Below are 7,629 nucleotides of genomic sequence, written 5' to 3' on the forward strand. Positions count from 1 at the left end.
ATAAAGCGACGAAACTTGGTAGATGAGTTGAACCTATGACGCAGAATAGAAAATTAGTAAAATTTTGGACAATTGGCGCGGCACCGCCCACTTTTAAAAGAAGGTAATTTAAAATTTTGCAAGCTGTAATTTGGCAGTCGTTGAAGGTATCATGATGAAATTTGGCAGGAACGTTACTCCTATTACCATATGTAGTGCAACAAAATACAAAAATAAAAGAAAATTTCAAAATGGGCGTGGCTCCGCCCTTTTTCATTTAATTTGTCTAGGATAATTTTAACGCCATAAGTCGAAAAAAATTAACCAATCCTTTTGAAATTTGGTAGGGGCATAGATTTTATGACGTTAACTGTTTTCTGTGAAAATGGGCGGAATCGGTTGATGCCACGCCCAGTTTTTATACACAGTCGTCCGTCTGTCCTTCCGCATGGCCGTTAACGCGATAACTTGAGCAAAAATCGACATATCTTTAATGAACTTAGTTCGCGTGCTTACTTGAACTCACTTTATCTTGGTATGAAAAATGAACGAAATCCGACTATGACAACGCCCACTTTTTCGATATCGAAAATTACGAAAAGTTAAAAAAATGCCATAATTCTATACCAAATACGAAAAAAGGGATGAAACATGGTAAGGTAATTGGATTGTTTTATTGACGCGAAATATATCTTTAGAAAAAACTTTATAAAATGGTTGTGACACCTACCATATTAAGTAGAAGAAAATGAATAGTTCTGCAGGGCGAAATAAAAAACCCTTAAAATCTTGGCAGGTATTAGCTATATAAATAAATTAGCGGTATCCAACAGATAATGTTCTGGGTCACCCTGGTCCACATTTTGGTCGATATCTGGAAAACGCCTTCACATATACAACTACCACCACTCCCTTTTAAAACTCTCATTAATACCTTTAATTTGATACCCATATCGTACAAACTCATTCTAGAGTCACCCCTGGTCCACCTTTATGGCGATATCTCGAAAAGGCGTCCACCTATAGAACTAAGCTCCACGCGCGTTTTAAAATACTCATTAACACCTTTCTTTTGATACCCATATCGTACAAACATATTCTAAAGTCACCCCTGGTCTACCTTTATGGCGATATCTCGAAAAGGCGAACACCTATAGAACGAAGGCCCACTCCCTTTTAAAAATACTCATTAACACCTTTCATTTGATACCAATATCGCACAAACAAAGTCTAGAGTCACCCCTGGTCCACCTTTACTGCGATACCTCGAAAAGGCGTCCACCTATAGAACTAAGGCCCACTCCCTTTTAAAATACTCATTAACTCCTTTCGTTTGATACCCATATTGCACAAACGAATTCTAGAGTCACCCCTGGCCCACCTTTATGGCGATATCTCGAAACGGCGTCCACCTATGGAACTAAGGATTACTCCCTTTTAAAAAACTCATTAACACCTTTCTTTTGATACCCATATTGTACAAACAAATTCTAGGGTCACCCCTGGTCCACCTTTATGGCGATATTTCGAAACGGCGTCCACCTATAGAACTAAGGCCCAGTCCCTTTTAAAATACTCATTAACACCTTTTATTTGATACCCATATCGTACAAACGCATTCTAGAGTCAACCCTGATCCACCTTTATGGCTATATCCCTAAATGGCGTCCACTTATAGAACTATGGCCCACTCCCTTATAAAATACTCTTTAATGCCTTTCATTTGATACACATGTCATACAAACACATTCCAGGGTTTCCTTCGGTTCATTTTCCTACATGGTTATTTTCCCTTATGTTGTCACCATAGCTCTCAACTGAGTATGTAATGTTCGGTTACACCCGAACTTAACCTTCCTTACTTGTTTATGTTTTTTTTGTCATATCGTCCTCCCAACAGTTAAAGCTGCTATCTCCACTCAATTACTTTTTTATTGCAATGGAAAAACTTTATTTTAAGACAATTGCCCCTATTGCCGTTTACAACTCAACTCTGGTTGGGTTGAAATTTCGAAATTTGGTATTACAGATTACAACTCAACCTGTCAAAAAAAATATCGATTGAGTTGTTTAGTCTAACAACTTTTTGTGGCATTACCGTTTAAAACCTTTTGTTAGAGTAGTTGTCAAAGACGTAAAAATCTTACAACTGATTACTAGCAGTTGTCTCATACAATTTTGCAGTTGTTTTGAAAAAATGTTACGTTTTACAGGACGGTTCACCACCTAATTTTTAACAAAAATTTTCATATTTGGTATCAAAAGACACGTTTCGACCTCCGATTTAAGAATCGGAAAACAAAAATTAAAAATTTAATTTCTAATAAAATCTAATTTCAAGTGGTTGTTGTATTTGCCAGATTTTTTGTACACACTTATGCAGAAAGGTTATTTTTACAAATCGCGGCCAAAAGCCGCACACGTAGAAAGATGTTCTGTGCAAAAAACTGTGGAACGGGCCTCATATTTCGGACCCTCTCTGGCCATTTTGAGGATTTTTGTAAATATAAAAACGGAGATCGAAACGCGTCTTTTGATACCACCTTTGATAAGAGTGTACCATGCACGGTCTCTTAAAAAATTTAAAGCCGGTAGTTAAACCTTTTTTAATCGAACAATACTCAACAATTTTATACGCATTTATAGAAAAAACAACGTTTAAACGAAGGATTACATTGAATAACTTTTTGACTTTATAGAGCGACATTCCGAAGTTGGACGAGGCTGGACACAGTTAGGATGCAGCCAAAATAGGTGAAATTATGCGAACGTGAGTCCCATTGATACTAATCGCTTCTCCTGGAAATCCTGTTTTAGAGTAAAATACAACTTTTGCTGTTTGGGTTTTAATCCACATCGCACAAATATGCTCCCCATTGAGAAGTCCTCAATAATATCTAAAACCAGTCCAAACACGTTTTTCTCAAACAATGATCGGTATCATTAACTGATCTGATTTCCCTGTTTCGCGATTACTCACTTCAATTGAGAGAGAGCAAGTCTTCTTCAACTCAGTGGAGGTCCCTCTCCTTCTTCTACTTCCAAATAAGGGTGCATTCGGAGCCGAATTGTCTTTATCAAGCTTGTTCTATATACATGGACTTCATAATGCTAATCACTATACCTTCTGCAATGCTCCCAGTCGAAATCACACACAGAACCATAAATCGAACACTACGAATGTCTTCCTATGGTCTAAGGGCTTATTCCAAGGTAGCACTAGGCAAAAGTTATTCTCCGTTTAACTTTTAAGCTGGCATTAATTTCGCTACTAATGCAGATTCCCAGACAGACGAAGTCCATCAAAGTCTCGAATTTATATACTTCAACAGTGGCCTGACTTGCCACGATGAAAGCGAGTTTTTTCTATAGTCCTCATTTACTAAAAGACTCACTTTTTCGTCCAATTCAGGGAAGGCAGAACTTGTTGACGGAGTAGATCTTCTCCAATCCTTTCGGAGCTGATGCTGTCGCTAAAGATCGATTAGCAAAGCAATATAAGCTTCGTAAAAAACTTAAATTGAAGTCGCCAAAAAGATGATGCTTGTCGATTCCCTTACCATGAGTGTTCTCAACGTTCTGGCATTTCGTAAAAGTCTAATCGATAGTACATTTATCAAGCCTGAAACCGCACTGAAAAGGTCAAATCATTTTGTTGAGTTTGGTGTTCACTATTTCATAGAGTACATTCGATAGAATCTTATATGCGACATTAAGCCGTCTGCTTTCGCGGTATATAGCTGATAGCTCGTTGTTTTTTGAACCGCTTGCCGCTTCTTGTTATTCTTTAACCGGGAGTTTTTCATTCTCATTTAGCCAAAGTTATAAAGCGGAACGCGTATAGCATCAAGCGCGATTATTGTATCCGTTTCGTCTTCTCTCTTGCTCCCTAGCAATGAGGATAAGTGATCCCTGCTGCAGTTGTTAATTTTTGTAGAGCTTGAAACCTTCCGTCATCCTGCAGATTTTTCGGAAGAATTTTCGGGTATTATTCCTATCAGCCTTCATAAAAAACTCCTTACATATACAAAAGGGACTCGATATTTGGGCTGCGTACAGTGGATACATTCTTACGACGTGGTTACATCTTACTGAGATGGCATTACTAGTACGTTATTGATGCTTATTTTTGGAATATATTGGATTAATATTCTGCAAAGGTTCAATTTTTTTCGTGTTCTCCAATCAGGCAACAACCATATAGCTTGGTGTTTCTTCCCATGCTGGAACTTGGTACTATAGATTACCTAATTTCTTCAACCATCCTCAACGCTTTGGGAGATGCTACATTATTGTGGCTGAATTTTTCGACTATAAGACCAAAAACATCTTCCCCTCATACCCTCGTATATGAAGTCGCTAAGCACGAATTTAACAACATGATATGTCTTTTCTAGTTTGTCCCAACAGAAGTCCTTACTCATGTCTTATGTATCATCTGTTGTTGCATAAACAAACATTATATTCAAAAGCTAAGTCCTTATATGAATCGTGGTGAGATGTTCGTTTACACCCGTGATCGACAGTGTTTAGTAGAGAAGTCTGTCCCCCACCACAAAACTCACAATTTGGCCCTTAATTGCACTTCTATTCATACTTTCATTGTGTTAGACGTTAAGACCCTTTTTTGTTTCCACCATATGATGTAGACCTATGCCCTCGAGATGTTATCAGCTAACCGAAATATCAGGACATCAGTATCTTCTTCTGAAAAAGTCAGAAAAATTAAGGTACATGTTGTTGCTGTTGTTTCTGTAGCGATCAGGACACTCCCCGAAAATTTTGGGCATTATTATCGATGTTGATGGTCCTTTTCCAGATACAGATCCGATACTTTTCGGTAACAAACATCATTGAAATGGAAGGAATATGAACACATTGAACTTTCTAGGCTATCCCGTGTGACACCCTCTAGTTCCATGAGGAATTCAGCTTCAGCTGTTAAAGCAACAGGATTTGCCACAAGTAGTTGAGTTTAAAAATTGGGTTGGAGAAGCTATAAATTGCGCTGGCATCACTTTGAAAGGGTTGCGCTATACAACCCATTGAATCGATAAGTCATTTAGTCGCCTCTTACGACAGGCATACCTGCCGCCCACTAAGCTGTTGGAGGCTGTTAATCGCGGTCCCTCAAATCACAGCCCATTGAATGCATGCTTTGGCCGTTATACAAAAAAATCGAGCTCATCCGATTATTGTACTCGATTTTATTAAGTGCAATTTTTACGTTACGAGTGTCACCCAACGCTGAATCTGCGTAAGTTTAGTATCTTCCTGGGAAGGGCGTACCTACCCCGGGTACATTCTAATCCTTCATTCTCGAAGTTGAATTTGGCGACAGTAAGAAGTGAAAAACTTACTTATAATGCACATGGCCCGGACCTATGGTACTGGTCGGATTCGGTGAACAAACATCTGGCAACACTACGAACTCATTTTTTTATGTGAATTAGCCACGTACCGGCCGTTCAACCTTACCTAACCTTAATTCTTGTTACAAGATTTCCATTCATAATATGCTGATTTCTTATGGAGGCTTAAACACATACATACATTTTAGACAAATTTTAAGATTAGCTCTGAGTTGAAAACATAATTTTCGTTTTCGCAAGTGTAAGTGTAATACGGCCCTGCACACGACTAGAGTCACGCAATTCTCCGCGGTAACGATTTCCTTATACCTTACTACTACCTGTGCTATTTTTTGTTGCGTAATGCATAAAAGGCATGTTAGTTTGTAAGTGCAGAGATGCATGAAGCACGTTATTCAATATTTTCTGTTAAATTTATATAGAAAGTTAATTGTTTAGCTTGAAACAAAATTGGTTGGTATACAGTACGACGACCGCAGTCAGTGGCACAATGTGATAAAAAAAAAAAACTAAAAACTAAAAATGAAAAGAACGTCCCTTTAGAATAACTTTTAATATTAAACCACTCAAAAAGTTAGCAAAATATCCTCACATACATACACAGCTACAGCAAATTGTTACACATAACAACCCTAAAATATGGCTTTTACCCCTTAAAGTATGCTGCAATTTTGACCGCACCCACAAAGATTTCTAAACAAAATGCTCACTATGTTTTTATGAGTGCACGAGTTGGTGTGACTGTACGTACAATATTATAATAAAAGTACGAATACGCCATCGGACATTCCTGTCGTTAGCATTGGACCTCCCGCTAACATAGTTAACAACGTGACTGTCAGCATGATTTTTTCTGTTTTAAGTAAAACAAGTAAGGAAAAGGAAGTTTGGATGTAGCTGAAAGTAGATACCCAATTGATAAATAAAAAGTTTGAAACATTTTTTAATTACTTTGATCATACCTCTTTTGAGGATAAATATTAGCACAGTGTAGCCGCGTACAACAGAAACATGATACTGTGACGAATATTAGCAACACATCATCTCTAAGCCAATACTAAGCAGTGACTTGTATGCAAATCAACAAATCAATCATTATGTCTATACATATGTCCATACAAGCAGAGGAGAGAAAACCGCAAACACATGCATACATCTGAGATACTCCCAAAAGTAGGCAATCATCTGTGGAAGTATCACTCACATATACACGCGCATATGGCTATGCGAGAAGCAATAATAATCGGGCATCTGTAGTTATAGCTGAGAAATTTATAGCTGGTAATCGAGTAGTAAATTCTAGAAATATAAACGCCTAGAACTATGCGAACGAGACATCACAGGGTATAAAAGGATTTAAAACTGAGTAAGCAGTAATTAGTTTAATTTAAGCACGCTATATGTCGAGAAGTAGAAGTGTTATTGTGAAAGTAGTCTAATAAAGACCATTTGATATTGGAGTTATTTATTCAACATTTTAGTGATTCGAACGTTAGCAAAAGGTTGCAAATAAGCGGATTGCACAATACGAAGTCTCATTTTTTACGAAGTCTTAAATTTGCGCTTCCTACACGTACTTGATACCGTGTTAGTTTTCCAAAATTTTACGAAATTTTTGATGTGCCAACATCTATGTATGTATGTTGAAACACAGATTGTGAAAGTAAATGTAGTCACTACACTCTAGCTTAATGTATAAACAATATCCGTGGAGCAGAAGATATGAGCGAAATCAAATAGGAAATTATGCAAAAACAAGGCGCTTTTTAATGGTTCGCCATCGATTTGTTCTCCGTTTATTATCGATGGCTTATGGACGTTCCATTAGTATCTTATCGACGAGTTATTGGTTTGCTATAGATCTGTTATAGGCGAGGCATCGACGAGTTATCGATTTGTTACCGAACTGTTATAAATTTTCTGTCGATTACATAAGTTATCGATGAGTTATAAAATTTTCATCGGCAAGTTCTCGATTTGCTATCGATATACTAACTAAAAGTTATCGATTTACTAACAAAAACGCATGGAATATATATAGAAAAGTTGGATTAGGTTAGGATAGGTCCAGAAGGCATGCGTGGGTGTTACCCACACTTCCAATCGGAGACATTTTTGTCGATTGTGAGTGCCCTCAGTAAGTACAGGGTGGCGGAAAATTCGTTTAGCCCCATTACCTCCTAGTGGTCCTCAACGAACCACTTGCTTTTCCTGATGAACCCAAGAAGAAGTGAGACGTCCACCTTCCCAACCTCTGCCAGGCTGTCGGAGAAGCGTA

This window comes from Eurosta solidaginis, chromosome 1 (assembly GCF_040869045.1).
Source record: "Eurosta solidaginis isolate ZX-2024a chromosome 1, ASM4086904v1, whole genome shotgun sequence".
NCBI classification, from domain to species: Eukaryota; Metazoa; Arthropoda; class Insecta; order Diptera; family Tephritidae; genus Eurosta; species Eurosta solidaginis.